This window comes from Lucilia sericata, unplaced genomic scaffold (genome assembly GCF_015586225.1).
Source record: "Lucilia sericata isolate MDLA Ls3-8-SP2 unplaced genomic scaffold, ASM1558622v1 Contig000090F_arrow, whole genome shotgun sequence".
Classification (NCBI taxonomy): domain Eukaryota; kingdom Metazoa; phylum Arthropoda; class Insecta; order Diptera; family Calliphoridae; genus Lucilia; species Lucilia sericata.
In genome coordinates, this window is record NW_023994123.1 from 49361 (window position 1) to 68464 (window position 19104).

Here is a 19104-nt window from a genome sequence, read left to right on the forward strand (position 1 = left end):
ATAAGTACAGTTGTTCAAAAGGTACTAAATAATAAATGTATTTTTGATACGTTATTTTTTGTATGTTATTACTAAGATTTCATATACTAGTGAATGAAAATATTAGTTAATTTTTTTCGGAAGATATTTCATCTTAAAACAATATACGTCTTTTGTTATTTTTTTCTGCACTAATGGAAAAAGAAAAAAAGTTTGTGAAATACTTTTTTCATTTTCAATACGAAAATTTACAACTTTTCTTTTTTCAGTTTTAGTTAAAATGAAATGTCAAAGAATAAAAAATATTTTTTTTTTTTCGATTGTAAAATATAAATTATTTTCGGGGTTTTAAATACAATAAAAGTGTGGCAAAAAATAATAAATATTAAGTTTGAAGTTTCGTGAGTGCGTTTAGTTTTCTCAAGTGTGTTTTATTCTCTCAGAACTCGTCTGTGTGAAGAGAATAAACAATTTTGTTTGACAACCCCTTTAGTTTCGCCTATATCCCTACTATATGGCCACAACCAAAGAATAAACAAGAAGTGAAACGCTGTCATTTTTTTACAACAATAACATTACGCTCTTCTCACAGACGAGTGCTGTGTAAATCCAACACATATGTAAAAATTTTATTCTCTCTCCAAACTTCAAAACTTTTTCGCGAAAATTTGAGGATAATAGCACTTTGAAATATTTTTCATCACTTAACATTATATTTTATAATTTTTTTGCACAATTTAAACACATTTAATAGCCCGAAAATAATATATTTTTTACAAACGAAAAAAAATATTTTTTATTTTTTGACATTGAATTTTTGTTGTTTGAAATTAAAACTAAAAAAAACAATGTTGTAAATTTTCGTATGGTAAACGAAAAAGATATTTCAAATAAATAATTTATTTTTTCAATATTATAGATTAAAAAACAAATAGACGTGTTTATAAAATGTTTGTAGATAAAATATGTGGAAAATATCTTAAGAAACCTTTCAAAGTATAAATTGAAATGTAATATTTTTTTTTCAATATTTTTCAATACGATTTTTTGCAACTATGTTGACTTGAGAATTCTACTAATACATTCTTAGAGTTAGGTACCGGATGACAGTAGACTTAGGTACTTTTGACAACAGTTTCATTTCTTATTTATTCTTTGGCCACAACCCTTAATTGCACACAAATTGAGGACTATATCGCTAAAGTGATTATAAACAAAATTTTTTGTATATGCCATAATGTGCTTATAAAGAAAATCTTATATATTCATTTTTTGTGAATATAAAAAAAATAAAAATTCATGTTTATCAAAAAATAAATACTATTTTCATAAATTCATTAAAAAATATTGCTCATAGGGGCATTTACAAAATTTTCGAACAGGTTTTGTAGCTTCCACTCTCCGATTTTGATGAAACTTGGTACATACATTCTTTGTACAAAAACGAAGTTTAAAGTTCTCCAAAATTTCTATATTCGTCACCGATCAGATTTTATCGAAGTTCAAAGTTCACATTTTTTAAGATTTTTTCAATAAGCATTAAATTTGATATCGTATATTTTCTAAACAACATATTTATCCAATTTTAATCGTTTTATTCCCTTATTAAAGCCTTGCAGTTTGACAATATTTTATTCAAAATATTATAGTTTTACTTTAAGGATAATGACATCAAAAGACGTCCTTTAGTCAAGGATATCTCAAAAAAGGTACCTTCCATTTTATTTAAATCTTTACATAAGATTGCTTATAGTGTACTAAACAATATATGTATGTATATCATTTCCATACAAATTTCAAAAATTTTAATTTTTTTATCATGAATTTTTATTTAAAATTTTTAAATTTATTTGTGTGTTCATCAACAAATAAAATTATAAATTTTTAAATTTATGTTACTATTTATATTTATTATTTTACTAAAAGTTGGTTTACTTGAGATCCCCACATTGTCCCATTTTTAGAAAAAAAATTTGTGTGACAATATCGTGAAGTTTTTTCATATAACATGACTTTTAATAACCACAGGTAGATGGCATATATATGAAAAGTGCTTATATCAAAATGGACTATAAAGTAATCTTTTTATATGAAATTTATCGACAGAGACATTTAAATCTAATAAAATTGACAATAAAACTAATGAGGCTATAACAGTGATGACTATAAAAGAAAACTACTGTAATCTATTTTACTTCTGTACAAATTTTAAAAGTTTTAATTTAAATAAATTTAAATATCTTTGACTTTAAGTGGTCAAATATATTGACTTATTTCATTGGATTATATACATATAAAGGCTTAAACTTAATGTTTAAAGAATATAAAAACGCAAAAATAAAATTATGAGTTGTGTCACTTTTGTACTGAGTGTGTGATATATGGGAACATTGATCACAAAATTGAAAACTTTAAATGCCTATGCAGTAGATTTAAAGAACTGTTCAGTTTAAATTAGGTCACACCGTACTTTGAATTGTAGTGCCCCTGGTGTAAAGAGGCAAAAGTCTTCGGGGGCATTTTATTAATTTCAAAAATACGTACCATTAACCGTACACAATTTTAAAGGACTTCAAAGTTTTAAAAAGGACATTTTTCAAGCGAACAAGAAGAGTTGGGAAATATTTCGTGTTATTTTTATTTTATTCTGTTAGGATCTAAAGATGTAAAAAATGTCTTTCAAAATTTTTTTGAAAAAATTATATAGAAAACCTTAATAGATATTAAAGGATACAAATTTTAAAAGACATTTTTTATCCTGACAGTAAAAACTATATTATACAAAATATTTCCGAACTCTTCTTGTTCTCTTGGCATCAAATTCGGCATTGTTTGATCAGTAGATCATGTGTCCTTTAAAAAGGACACAGGATCACGAAATGAAATACTGAAAACGCAGTTTTTCTCCATTAAATTTATAGTTTCAGACGTATATCATCCGGTTCGTGTCTAATTTTGAGTGTCGGACGATGTAATTTACCATCTAACGAAATTTTTTTCTTTTTGTCGTACGGTGTTATAGCTAACAATTCAAATCATACAATTTATATCATATTTTGATTATAGCTTAACCTTGTGACTGTTTATTAGTGTTTATAAAAAACCGACTTTTGGAAATCTATAAAATATTATAATATTTAGTTGAAAAATGTCATTTTGCGAAATATTATGAATTACTTAATAAGATATTTGCACTTTATAGTCTAGATATGTACATTAATATATCATAAGAAAACAAACTTATACAGATCTGAAGTTATTATTGATTCGTTAGGTATATGGAAGTTGGCATAGGAGGGATAAATTGACCTTTGAATATATAATGCATATATATCAATAAAAAATTTTATGTCCAGGACTATCAAGTATAAATACAGGCTCGCGACGATTCATCGGTAACGGAAGTAGTCGACGGTCTCGACATACACATTGATTCCCTGCTTTAATTGTGACCTCAATCCGCTCACTACGCCTGTGGTTGTTCAAATTACTGTGAATGACGCTTAGGAATATTGACAGGTGTCATTCTGACTTCCTGTCAATCAACCTAAGCGCCATTACAGTTCGTGAAAAACCCCAGCTGAATAAATTCTCGGACAGCGATAATAACCTTTATGTTTCGATAAATAAATCCCGTTTTGAGAACGTTTGAGAAACTTTGCGATTTTTATTATACTCAAGCAGTAAACAAAAAGTGCATCCTGCATTTTATCATCAAAGTTGTTTATTCGTCTTAATAAATAACAAATTTCTTCATATAATGGTTGGAATTTGTTTAAATAGTTACTTTTTTATTGGTTTAATGCCAACTTTTTACTAATTTCCTGATTGTCTGAAATTGTAAATCTAAAATTTTTAAAAATCACACTAAAAAATCAAAGAAATCATACAATTTTGTACTAAAAATTAGATTTTTTTGAAACCGGTTAACCGCGACTTAAAAACCGGATAACTCGGTGAACCGAAAACCAATGTTTTAAAAAAACCGGTTTGCGAAAAACAGAAATATGCAGGTTTTTAAATTAGATTTTAGACACTTTTACATAAATGAAGGGTATGATTTTTCCTTAAAGTTTTTCTTTGTAAATTAGCACGAGTTTTAATATAGTCTTATTAAGTAATCGTTTCATGTGCGATTTTGTGCGGTTTCATTTTTTGGATAAATTAAGTGATTGTGGCCTACTTTAAAAACCAAAAAAAGCTATACAAATCCAAATTTTTAAATACCGTACAAAAGGAAAAGGGGCTTTAAGAGGTTAAGTGAACATTGTATCTACTAATGTTATATATAATTTCCTGCAACTCTAGTAACTAGAGCATTTTCAATGACTTCCTCTATTACAAATGCTGAACTTTTCCATATAGATCAACTTCATAAAAATAGAGAACGGGACGACATATTATCAATAGTACAAAATCAAATAGAGGAGGGAAGGGTCAATTATGGACTGAACTAAATAAAATTTGACAGAAGGATTTTACCGCCTATGAAACATGTTTATGTTGATATTTTTGTCTATGCTAATATTTATCACTCAGTTAAATCCGGGTTTCTTAATGGGCCATAATTGACCAATTTTCATAAACTTTGATACACATATTTAGGTTTATATAAAACATGTTTGCGTCGTATTTCATTGCTAGACGGATATTTTTAAGCCAGTAATGAGTGGTAAAGTATTTTTTTGTAAGGAACCTAATATGGCAGGTAGGGTCAATTATGGACCAATCCTCATAAAATTTTATAGTGAAATTTAGGTTCCTATAAAACTTGTTTGTGTCGAAGTTCATTGCTATTCAGATATTTTTAAGCCAGTAATGAGCGATAAAGTAATTATATGAAGGTATTTAGGGTCAATTGTGGACCGATTGTCAGAAAATTTGGTCGAGAGGTTTATGTTCCTATAAAAATATTTTGTGTCAAATTTCATTGCTTTACTAGTATTTTTAACCCAATTATCAGCATTTAAGAATCTTATACGGGGACTAGGGACAAATATGATCCAATGTCCGCCATACTACAGATAACTGAATGAGACTAATTTCGGTTTCTGCTGAGGAAAGTGTAAGTACTTTCTTTTTGGCCTATGGACTTTTGGACTATGACCAAAAAATAACTGGTTACAAATGTGCTTACCCGACTTTTCCGGATTTAAAACCGGCTTTACAGTTATATTCTGTGTTTATTAGTCTATTCTATTACCCAATGCACCATTAACAAGTTTTATCGTGCTATTTGGAACAGTTTTTACACAAAGGTACAAATCAATATTTCTTCAAAATTCTTCTAATATCGACTAGGTCTAAAACCATTAACTAATTCTTTATTAGACATACGCTATATACATCTGGCTACAAATCCTATCAAAAAAAAAAAAAAAAAAAAAATTAAATAATTTTATTAATAAAGAGCAATCATTACCAAGTAATGTGTCAAGAAATTTAAACAGTTCAAAGCGGTTTAGAAACGTTTTTATTTGGAAATAATGCTGTATCTCGGTTAAAACTGAAGTGTTTTCGAGTTGATTGTCGGTTGTTTGTCTTCCTAGGTGAAATGGGGCCCAGTGGGTGCCCCTTCAAATTTGGACACCTCCGGTCTTAAAATTTTTGATTTTTTTTTAAATTATTCGCCAAAAATATATTTATGATCCGAATGAGCTGAAATATAAAATATAACTATTCCTTGAGAACGTCTACAAAAAATTATATTTACATTTATTTATTTACTAGCTATACCCAGTGTGCTTTGCTACCCTAAAAGCAATCTGTATTATATTATTATAATATTATTCAATTATTTTGAGGGTAAGAACCCGCGCATCGCCGCCAAAGTTTGTAAATGCGTTTATATGGGAAAAATTACACTATTTGGAGTTTTTTCACAAAATGAGGCTTTAAGTATTAATTATTGCACCATTTTATAGCAAAATCATAATGTCTACAAAATTGTCTTTCCAAAAAGATGGAAAAACTCAAAATTGGTTAAAAAAGTTTTGAGTTAATAAAATTTCCCCCGAGAATTTTGTGATTCTGAAGACATATAAAAGTAAATATAAGAAAATTTTTGTTAGTTGTGAAAAATTTTACCAAAAATATTATATTTATCTTTATAAGGTTCATAAATGTGCTAGTACGAATTTTTGTTCAAATTGGATAACGCTTACTCGGTTTAGTCTGTTGTCAAAAAAGGGCCATTATTTTAACAGCATATCCAAAACTCCATTTTCAAACTTTAAAAAATTTTGTTAAATGGATTATTAAAAATTTAAGTTTTCTATACTGGATATTATAAAGGATATATATATAAGAATTAAACACAGAAAGAATGAGCTTAATACCTCTCATAGTTTTACCGTACCTGCGATGTGAAATTGAAGGATTTCGGCAGTTTTTGCCATTAATTAAGTAAAAATTATATTATTACCAATTGTTGCTTAATTTTGATCAATTAAATTGCGATTATTATTTCCGAGTCCATGAAAAGTTATTTCTGATAAAATTTCCGAAATTAAAAATCATTAACCCTCTAAAAACCAGGGTCAAAATAAAGTTTAGTTGGAAAATTGAGTTTTGGAGGTGCTGCTAAAATAATGGCCCTTTTTTGACGACAGACTAAACCAAGTAAGCGTTATCCAATTTGAACAAAAATTCGTACTAACTTTTAGATAACTTGACAAAATTTTTGTTTCCGTAGTGAGGGTACAAACATTTATGTTTATGTGGAACTAATTTTGATTAGGTCCAGACAAATTTATAATAGTAGGCCAGTTCGGAAACATTTTAATATAATTTATATATACACAGAACATACTCATGTCGAGTTTTATCCGGATATAACCATTTAATAAATAATTAAGTGGTATTAAGTTATTTTAGAAGTAAAATTCCGTATAACTTTGATTGCCAATGTGCGTTTAAGTAATTTTCGGAAATGGTCCTAATATGGGAGTTGTGACCAATTGTTGGCTGATCAGGAAAAAACTTGATTTATAAAAATAAAGTCGAATTTTACTTCAAAAGACTTATTGATTAATGAAATATGTGCGTTTAAGTCATTTTCGGAAGTGGACTTAAGTCTACTTCGCCTATAGGCCATTTTCGTTTAAAAGCCAAATTTTCTTTGCATGCATAACTAATATTGTACAGAAAAAAATTTCATATGGTCCACACTGTTTTTAATAATTTTTTTAAACAAACTGGCAAACTTATTGTTCGAAAAAATATAATAATTTATTGTGAATTTTTTAAAAAAGAAATAATCTAAGATTACAGAATTCTTTTAAATGTTCAACAATTCGTAATTTATATTTCACATAGAAATTGATATCTATCTTGTATTTGATTTAGTCATCCAAAGACTTATGCCCGAATTCAGAAAGAAGAAAAGAAAAAAATTTTTAAAATTTTGAATGAAAACTACTCAGTTTTTGTTAGTGTTTTTCATATAAAATTTTAAATATTTTAGATTCTACTTTCTGATCCTTTAAATGGATCTATTACTATAAGTTTTTTGGTTTTTTATTACAACAAGCTGTTTTTCATATAAAATTTTAAATATTTTAGATTCTACTTTCTGATCCTTTAAATGGATCTATTACTATAAGTTTTTTGGTTTTTTATTACAACAAGCTTTTAAAGCATTTGATTTACAATAAATAATAATATGTAAAGGTTTTTGTTTAAACTATTGATTTTATTTAAAACAATATTTGATTATATTTTAATTAAACTTTTATTTTGTTTAAAAAAGTGGATTTATTGAAGAAAGTACATAATTTGTGTATAGTCCAAAATGTGTATTATATCAGGATTCAGTTATAGTCCATAAAGTGGCTTAAAAACAAATTCGCAACTGTAGTTGTGGACTATAAGCGAAAACTACTGCATTCAAATTCGCAATAAATTGTTAAATGTTAATTAAACACTGTTCTACTGCACGCAGTCAAAGTCATTATTTCAAAATATTTAAATTTTTTTTTTTGTAGAGTCTATATTTTATCATTATTTTTAAACGTTAATTCTGGAAAGTGTGTAAATAATTTTCAATAACTGTCAAATGAATAGCACTTAGAGGTGTCAGTAGTTTATATATATTCTTGTAAATGGTTGGAAATAATGTTCCCTCACTTCGAAAAAGGCAATATTTAATTTGATTTTAAAATTTTTTACTTAACTGTTAATGTTTGTTAAACCTGAAATAAGAAGAAATAAATAACCTGAAATGTTGTGAATTTGATTCACTTTTGAGTAATTTAATATTATCTAGGTTGCTACCTTATAAGCATTTTCAAATTTGATTAAAGGACTACGCAAAGGATAATGTCCTTATCAGAAATGTGTTTTTGTCATCATGTTATCCATGTGTTTTAAAGGTCCGAATTTTCGTAAATTCTTAGCAACAATAAGGAAAATTGCAGTAGGAAGGAAGAACAAAATTTTGTATTAAAACTTACGCTGGAAACTAGTTCTAAAAAACTTTCGCGAGTCCGATAAGTCCTTCAAAAATGAAAAAGTTGTGTTATATAAGTCATTATAATTGTAGACAATGGGTTAATAACCACCAAAGGGTTAATTTCGCTTAAATTTGTTCTAATATACCTATTTATACCTATGCTCCATCTTAGACTTTAAAGAGTTTCATTATTTTGTCGATCTTAATTTCGCACTGAAAAAGTGATGATTAGATTTTTTGTTACAAAATATTAAAAAACAAGTAAGAAAGTGTAGTCGGGCGTGGCCGACCATATGATACCCTACACCAGTTATGAATATTAAATGTGATTTATTTTTCATAATAAAGCATTTATCTTCAATATTCCCTTGTTCCGATACATTTAGGCAATTTATGGATGAAAAACTAATTTTCTGAAAGAGGCTTTATATGGGGGCTAGGGGCAAATATGGACCAAGCCCGATAAAATTTTGTGAATATATTTATATTTACATAATATTTTATTGTGCTGAATTTCATCGCGATATTTGTGTTTATAAGTTAATTTGGGACATTCAAGTAATTTTCTGAAGGGGACTTTGTATGGGAGCTAGGGTCAAATGGGGCCCGATCTTTATGAAATTTGGCAGGGTCATCAAGACTTCTATAAAACTTAGTTGTGACGTATTTTATCGATATATCTGTATATTTAACATAATTATGAGCTCAGAAGCCCTTTTCGGGGGGTTCTGTTCTATGGGGGCTAGGTGAAATAATGGACCGATTTTAACCATTTTCAATAGGCTTCGTCCTTGGGTCAAATAAAACGTGCGTGCCAAATTTCATCCAATTATCTTGTACCTTGCGCACAAGGTTTACATGGACAGCCAGCCAGCCAGCCTGCCAGACGGACGGACGGACGGACATAGCTTAATCGACTCAGAAAACGATTCTAAGCCGATTGGTATACTTTAAGGTGGGTCTAGGACGAATATTTTTGTATGTTACAAACATCAGCACAAATCCAATATACCCTCCCCACTAAAGTGGTGTAGGGTATAATAAAGTCTGATTTCAATAAAATTTGGTGGCAATATTAGTGTAAATATGTGGATTGTGACCACTAATATCTTTTTAAATTCAATTCATAATAATGACCTTTGACGCTATCTAAATTCATGGATAGGCAGACATTGCACTATGGGCCATAGAATGATTCTGAGATAAAATGTATAACAGTGTATTAGTTTATGTTAACAGCTTATGAACAACGTATAAATTATAAAAAATCTGTTATCAGTGCACTCTATACTGAGATTTGAAATATTAGTTAAATGAAAAAATAATGCACTATATCTCGAAAACAATGATAGAAAAAAATAGTCTCTAACTAAAATGTAAGTATCATCTGAAGTCGTAGGAATATTTGTTTCAATGCCATGTTTCTTTATTTCCTGTAAGATCAAGTTTTCTTTTGTGATGTAGTTTTTGACCTCATTCTCCAAAACAAATGTGTACGGCACGTCTACATTTGCTGGAATTTTTAATATATTTCATTAAATTTGACCAGTTTTTTTGGAGGGGTCCATTAGAGCAGAAACTAGGTGTAATTTGGTTATTTTGAATCTTTTGTTTTGCTAAATTGTGTAAATGTATAATAATGCTAAATGAAGAGTTCTCGCCTTTTGTAATAAGTTTGCGTAAATATTTTTATAAAAATATATTGCAGTAGATGTCGTTGCATATTACAGGCCTTGCATTTACGTAGTAGCTTCTGCGAAAATTTCCAGAAAACCCGCAAACTCTTTAATTAGTTCCATTCCATTCCATCTCGTTTCCACAGAATTTTTTAAAGTTGGTAAACGTGGATTTTTTAAAACTGCCTTGATTTCACTTTCTATGTCACCAAACCCAATGTTTTCATCGCATTCAATGCAGTTTGTTATATTTTGAATCTTTGTTACCATGGCAAATAATTTTTCGTTTTGTTTTAGTTTTTGTACATATTTCTAAAATATCCTCTCCTCTATACGTTAAAGCAAGAAATATAATTTTTGAAAATATTTTATTTAAGTCTTCAAACAGAGTATTATTTAGAATATCATGAGATATGAATCGGCGTAGAGAATGTGCCATGCAATTGAAACGCTCAATGTTTTTAATTTTCATTGCCGCCTTATATTAGAACCTCCACCTAATATAACTTTTATATTCCTATCAAGGTTGGCAACCGTTATCGCTAAGCTATCATTACCGCTAAAATACCTTTTCAACACAACTACCGTTACCGCTAAAATACCGATCGAGGTCTAAATACAACTAAAATTAAATAAGTAAAAGTCCTTTCTAATAACTCCTATATTCCATTCAAACTTGTGTGTTTTAAATATGATATTTATATAAGATTCCACAGTGGGACAAAATAAACTAAAAAAGGTATACCTGGGAAGTGATACTATTCTTCTGATATGTATTATCGAGTATAGGACTTATTAGAAAGGACTTTAACACATTCAATTTTACTTGAATTTAGTTAGACCGAGGTCTTTAGCGCTATATTTTTATTTTTTTTAATTATTTTATACATTAATGTTAATGGAAAATTAATGCAATAAACTTGCATTAACATACATTTTTTTAATGTAGAAAAAAATTGTTAATGCATTAACGCATTTAATGCATTTATCCCAGGTCTGAAAAATACAATATCGGTCCACGTTTTCCGATAGCCCCCATACAAGTGGACCCCTGAAAATAGCTTTAACGGTTTGAAAAGTACGAGTATAGCGATGAAATTCGACATAAATAAGTTTTATATTGTCCAAAATCTCTCTACCAAATTTTATGAGAAATGACTATTACGCTCATTACTGCCTTAAAAATACGCGTAAAGTGATAAAATTCGACACACATAAGTTTTATGTGAGCCAAAATCTCCGTACTAATTTTTTTGAGGATCGGCCTATAAATGAGCCTACCCCCCATATAAGGTCCCCTTCTGCAAATTACTTTAACGGACATTACTGGTTAAAAAATACGAGTATAACGATGAAATTTTACATAAGTAAGTTCCTCTTGAGTCAAAATAACTCTAACAAATTTTATGTGGATCGGTCCATAATTGATCCTACCCATCCATCGCGTAAAGTCATTAAATTCGACACTCATAAGTTATATACGAGCCAAAATCTCTCTACCAAATTTAGTAAGGATCGGTCCATAATTAACCCTGTCGCCCATACAAGGACCCCTTCCGAAAATAACTTTAGAACTTACTACTGGCTGAAAACACGATTATAAAATTTGACACAAATCTTTCCACCAAAGTTTATGTGGATCGGTCCATAATTAACCATACCGTCATATAAGGTCCCCTTCAGAAAATTAATTTAACGATCATTACTTCCTTAAAAATACGAGGTCCCCTTCTGAAAGTTACTTAAACGATCATTGCTGGCTTAAAAATACGACAGTTACGAAATTCGATATAAGAAACAAAATATTTTGTTTTTAAAAATTAATATTTTGTTAGTTCAAAAGAGCTCAGTCCATAATTGACTTAAACCATATTCCAAATATCACGCTAATATTTATAGGTGAGCATTCCTTTTACGGCATACGGTTTGATGGTGGGTATATGAGATTCGGCACAGCCGAATATAACACTCTTACTTGTTAAATATTTAAATAATACCGAAATTACAGCTAAAATATATTTTTTGTACACTACTGATAACGTTTAAATATCAATACCGAAATAATCCAAAATACCGATAACGCTACAATATCAATACCGAAATAAGTCAAAATACCGATAACGCTAAAATACCAATAACGAGATAAGCCGAAATACCGATAACGCTAAAATAAAAATACCGAAATAAGTCAAAACACCGATACCGCTACCTTATCACCGTTTCGAAACCGTTGCAAACCTTGATTTCAATTCTCCAATCCAAAATATTTTATAGTTTCTATTAGTCTTTCAGCATTCGCTTTTCCTATATGTGGGTGTTGAAAATGTCCCGTTTTTAAGGAAATACATTTTAAATTTTCGGATATATGTACTTTTATATTAAAGTATGATTTTTTTTACATTTATTCGTTCTCGCCAAAAGAAGGTGCAGCTGCCCTTTCCAAAATTGGGGAGGCGCCGATTTAAAGGTCTGTCAAAACCGGCTCCGATAAGGACACTAAAACACCTAAGACGGTACCCAAAGCATCATTAGCAAGTACTGGTAATTTTGAGGAGCCAAATCCTAAAAGCGAGGAGGAAATCACTCACTCACCAGAAGACAGAGCAGCAGTGCTGTCCAAAATTGGAAAGGTGTCGATTAAAAAGACTGCTATTCCTATGCCTGATAAGGAGACCACAGTGCCATCAATAGAATCCACTGCATTAATAGCCACTTCAGGCTACCGGGATTAGTCAAATCCAACGAGCGAGGAGGTGATCACCAACTCGTAATAAAGCCACCTTCGTCAATAGAAACAGAGAAGAAGTATAAGATATAAGACGTAACTATATGTTCAGAAGAGTTTATAAACGAAATTCATGATTGGAGAGTTTCTGACGAACACTCCTTTTCTCACCATCGCACAGTGAGACATTTGGCACTTTTAGAACGACATTAATCAAATCTTAGTGATATTGTGTTCTAATTTTAGTTACAGTTAGCAAACAATTGGCCAAACGCTCCACATAAGAATCAGCACGATAAGACTGCTGCCATGCCCATCTTTTACAAGTATATATTGAATAAATATTTAATTTTTGGTCGCATATATCTCAAAACTTTTGCAATCGATTTTGAATTTTTATATATTTTTAGAAAGACAATTTTATACAGATTGCTATTTATTTATAAGAAAATGCAAAATATAAATATTTGTAGCACAGTCACTGCAAAAAGTTAATAAAACACATTTTCCTATTTAAACACATTTTCAACATTTAGATACTGTTTTAAACGTGTTAGTATTATCCGATTTGTCTCAAATGCTCTGCATTGCAGTTTAAGTGCATGCTCTTCTATAATTTTTAAAAACATGGTAGTCACTCTCAGAAATTTTTATCAAATTGTACAAATATTTGCAAATAATTGAATGCAACATTAACAAAAAATTTATACTCTAATTAAAATTTAAAATAAAATATAAATTCCGCGGTTTTTACAAAGAAAAAAATAAATTTATAATCAATGAATTTAAATCTGGAAATAAACAGAAAATTTTACTTTTTAAATAAAGCTATGACACCTGATTGGCTTAAGTAATTGTTTTTTAAAAGCACTAATTGTGGGCTAATACATGGTGCCAAGGCTAAAATTTATGTATACCCCTAACGTGAGTTTACACTTAATTTAAAAAAAAAAAAAAAAACATATTAAATTCTATAGGACACTCTAATTTTTTTGAATATCTCTGAAGATCGCAAAAGATCGCAGCCAATTTTCATATATATGTTTCTATAGAAAATTTCCTATGTAAAGGTTATAATTAGATAACTGCAATTGGCTGCAGTCATTAGATCTATTCCATTAAAAATATAATTTTTAAATATCTTTTTATTATTAATATTATTTTTCCTTAGAGTTAAAAATAAAACCTTTAAAATTTAGCTTTTGTCTAAAAAATCATTGCAGAATAATCTTGAAGAAATAAATTATAATACACTGAAGAAACTATATAAATATCTGAAATATTTACCAAGATATACGCATTCAAAATTAATATGCCGCTTCAGGAATATTACAAAGATCTTCCCAGGAGAAACCCTGGGTAACAGGGGAGATCCGTAACCGTGGTAAGACTCTTCGCAAACTATTTAACCGGGCACGGCGTAAAAAGACCGCAGTATACTGGGATGAGTATCATAGTAAACTTGGTGAATATAAGAAAACTGTTCGTAAAGCCAAACGAGACACCTGGAAACTTTTCTGTTAACAGGTAGACAGCGTAAATGACGTATCGAAGATAAAAAAATTCCTATCCAAAACTCATGTCCAACCGGAATCTATGGTCGATGACACGGCCAGGAGGCCGGAGGATATGGAAGAGACAATGAAACTCCTAATGGTTAGGTTAGGACCTGACCTAACATATACAGGATGCAAGGGTAATATTTATATCTAAACCAGGGAAACATAGCTATGCGACACCTAAGTCTTGTCGACCGATTAGTCTTACGTCCTTCCTACTTAAAACTTGGAACGGATAGTCGATAGTATGGTTAAAAGCAGTATACCCGACAAAGACCAAAAATTTAATCAGCATGCTTATATAAAGGGATGATAGGTGGAAACCGCTTTAAACGAAGTTGTTCGCTACATAGGTGAATCCTTCGATAGCAAACTGTATACACTGGCGGTATGCATTGACATCGAAGGCGCTTTCAATAACGTGCACACTGATACTCTTCCAATCCCTAGACCAGTTTTATGTGGACCGAGTGTTCCGTAACTGGATCAACTACATGCTAAGGAACAGATGGATAAGCAGCGTGATGTACGATATTACTATTAGGATACCTTTACTCTGGGCTACCACGATTAATAGCCTCCTAAGGACCCGAACTGCGAAAGGACTTAGACCTGTCTGCTATGCAGACGATGTCGTAATACTTTTAAAAGGAAAGGATCCAAATTACTTGTGTAGAAGAGCTGAGGAGGCTCTGGCCTTGAGCTGGGCTCAACCGAGAGGCCTCAATGATAACCCGGCAAAAATGGAAATCTGTACCTTCACAAGAATGACAAAAATTCCTACGTATACTGAACGTTGTTTCCTGGGCAAGAAGATACCGGTGACAGACAAAGTTAAATACTTAGGATAGGATCAACAAGGCACATCGGTGCTGGGCGATATGTGGCAGAACTATAGGCATGAAATGGGGTCTTAGTCCCACTATGACGAATTGGCTTTATAAAAGTGTAATTAGATCAATTATAGCTTATGCTTCAATAATCTGGTGGACTGCTTTGAACAAAAAGTGTAATATCAAACTACTATAGGGAGTTCAGCGTACATGCTGCTTGGGTATAAGTGGTGCCATGTGTACACTTCAACCAAAGCTCTGGAAACGTTGCTAGATATTCCACCCATTGAAACATATTTAAGTTATGAGGCGGCGTGCCTGATCGCATACCAGATACAGAATATGTCAGAAACTTTGAAAAGCTGATCCCAGATAGAATGTCTTGGTCAAGCGGAACATTAGAGCAAATACCAGTAGGAATCCGGTGTTATACGGATGCCTCTAAATTGGGGGATAAAGTGGGCCTGAGGTTCTATATTGAAGACCCAGAAACAGAAATATACCACCGTTTACCTAATCATAACACAAACTTCCAGGCAGAGGTAGGGCAGGACAATGACAGAGGAAGTGAGTTATACTCTCTTCTTCCTCTTCATCCTGGCAGCTCCTGCAGAAGTCGTTATTGGGTAAGTTCAGTCTTCTTGCATGGAGTCCGAAAGGCCAGTGGCCAGTTACCACTGCCGTTAAGTTCCGTAGATTAACTCTCGGAATGTAGAAAAGGCCTTGGGATCTTTGTGGGTTGTAAGATGGCCACATGAACCTTGCCTGTCTACAGGTGGCTTCAGTCGACCATCTGCATTGCGCAAGCTCATATAGTTTTTCACGTATCGAGCGTTTGCAGGTTGAAAGCGGTATACCGACAAAAGGGTCGGTATGCTCTCTTGCAAGCGAGGAGCCTAACTTGGCATGAGAGTCCTGGTATTACCAGGAATTTGTTGATGTCCTGGAATCCAATACAGTCCAATTGTGGAATGTTTCGCCATCTCGTTAAGGGATGCCCCGCATTCTAGGACTAAGGCTGCTTTGGAGTGATGGAGATTATTTTGGGTTACTCTCATCATCTCCTTTTTGGTCTTTACGCAACACTGTGATGTTGGCGTCCTCCTTGTCAGAGGCAAGGAGATCGTCCTCGTCAACTGACTCTTCCCCCTCCTTAACCAACTTAGAAGTTGATTGACTCAGCGAAAGGTCAGCCTCGTCGCAGGACATATCCCCAGCGGATTGGTCAGGATCGGGATCATCCTGTTCCAATAGTTCCTTGTCATCGCCTCGGTAGACGCGAAGGAAGATCGACTCGAAGCCGTAGTAGACCTTCCCTTGTCTCTCGCGAAGCGGCGCCAGTGACTCCTGTTTCAGGATCACAACAATCCTTCTGGAGCTTCCTACAGGTTGAGAAACCCTAACGACCTTCCAGTCTTGAGTTGGAATATCCGGATTGCCAACCTGTAGTAGTTCTAGTATCGCTGCCTTTTTATGTGGTTCCGCAAGAATTATGGCGGTGGATCTAGGCCTTCCCACGGATCCTTTATCAGCGACACAGCCTGCTTCAGGAGCAAAGCTGAGCGCTCGTTAGAACAGGCCATTAGCTTCACTCTGTTGTGAAACCAACCGCCGTCCTCACACTGTGGGGGGGGACCAGGGTTCTGTTTAGGAACTTCCCAGAACACCCCCATCAGCTTTTTTCGCACTATGTCCCATCTGGATGGAGACATAGCGCCATCTATGTCACCCCTGTCGATGACAGCACGCGTGAATTGGTTCTCAACCACTTCACCGAAGATCCTGTCATGCGGCTTTGGGGGGCATCGGTTTCGGACATTTTGCCCTGGGCTGCTGGCCCTGAAGATTAGTCTCCTCCTCAGAACCTTGCCGTTTAGGCGCGTCCTTAGACGTGAACGGCCAATTTTCTAGAGAGGACTTGTCCTCTTTACTTAGCGACTCAACTGGCTTGCCAGCTAAGCGCGCTAGAATTTTGGCGGATGAGCGCCGTTGTAGGAAGGCTCTTCTTGCTGGTATTACGTGCCTGGGGGTCTTACTATTCGCCGTAGTGGTATTGGGTGATGCCGTTTGAGAACCCGAAATCTTGTTCGCAGTTCCCTCGTGCATAACCGGCACTGGGGTTGCTACCTTGGCTTTGGTGGCCTTAGTAGTCCCCGAAACAGGGGGTTTTATCGGCATTTTGCCAATACGGACCTGTGCTGCTTTTAGGTACTTGGGGTGACTCCAGAGGTGCCTCGCTGCTTATTTTACTGCATCCAGCTTTGGAGCCAGATGCTGATATTGTTTTGCGACTGCGGGATCCAGGCTTCCCTAAATCCGCAGACGCTTTTGTTTTGGGTTTGGCGCCGGTAGCATTCAGACTAGCCCGACTCGGTGTCTCCACCGGACTAACCTGGGTGGCAGTATCACTCGACTCTCCACAGCCTGTCGCATTCGCCATGGGGGTAGGGTCTCCGGAGATTATTAGGCCCCTTACGGGATACGCGGGGCACGGTTTCTTGTCGGACATTGGACATTAAAATGGTGTGCATTTTATACTTGCTGCCAAGTATATGATTCTGCATATGATGTGCTTTCAGACCACCAAGCCGCCCAATGTGGGAACAGACGCTGGTGGTTTTAGACGGACCGTCGTAGAGTTTAGGGATCTAAAGATCCCGAACGGACTGTACTGTCGAAAGATACACATCCGAAGGATGAGTAGAGATCTTTTGACTAGTACTTGGACTGGTAGCCGCCCCATCGGGGAGAAACAGACGCTACCAGTCGTGGGAAGGGTAGTTCTTAGTATGTGCTCGTCATGAGCCCCTCTGGCATGGGTAGCCCTACCAGCACGGCCTGCATGGGTCATCACACATAAGCCTTCGCATCGCGTCGAGATGACTACCCGTCGCGAAGGTAGTAATCTAGAAAGTAATATTGGAATCACGTGGAAACTAATTACTCTTGGGGTGAATAAGTAATTATTTTTGTTCGACGAGGTTCAAATAATATGTACCTACCTTAAACAAGTTAATAAATGGTTACTAATTAGATTACAAAAACTTTGTGAAAAACCTACAAATATGTTATTTGGTAGCTAGTTATTTTAGGCCGACTTTGTATGTAGAAAGCAAAAAATAAAAATATTCCTCGGCCGGGATTTGAACACAGGCATCCAGTTTTTTTATATCTTTCTCACTCCAGCCACTTACTCGATGCTTCATTAACATGTTGCTTTTTGTAATTTTGAGAACGGCTTTTTACAAAAAATATAAATTAATGTCATTTTGAAAAAAATAAACGGTATCCAGCAGGGCTCGAACCACGAACTCCTTGTTTGTTAAATGAACGCCCTAGACAATTGAGCTATAACAAATCTAAATTGTTTTGTTCTTTACCAGTAATAACCTATTCAGCTAAATGAAATAATGTGGATGATAATGAACACTCATTACCAAGTAATGTATGAAATAACTACTGGTTATTTGTAATGAGATTTATGTTAAGCCATAATTGCATTAGTAGTAAGCTATTTATACCAGTGTTTACTTTTACTAATATATTGGTCAGCATTTGCCGCAAAATACACATTTTTATCACTCGTCATACTAAAAATATTTAAACTTTTTCAGATTTAAATAACATTGCTACTAAATATTGCCGTTCTGTTTTTATGTTTAACTAGAAAAATTGCGACGTTACACTACAATCTCTAGCAGCACGAATGAACAGTATTAATCTCTTGTTTGTTGTACAAGAAAAAAAATATATTTTTGTGCTATAGCAGCGCACACTCAAATCTGTTAAACTAATATGGCTAGTATTGATGATATTTTTATTTGCGCTGAGTTTTTCCTAGCAGCAATTAAATTTTGTTTTGCAACTGCTAGCTGCAAAT

General features: G+C 33.0%; 1 protein-coding gene across 1 annotated transcript in view; it reads left to right on the top strand.

Moving 5' to 3' along the window:
- LOC119599837 (myosin-I heavy chain) overlaps positions 1-19104 on the top strand; it is a 779075-nt gene that overhangs the window by 37413 nt on the left and 722558 nt on the right. The gene's annotated exons all lie outside the window — the stretch shown is intronic.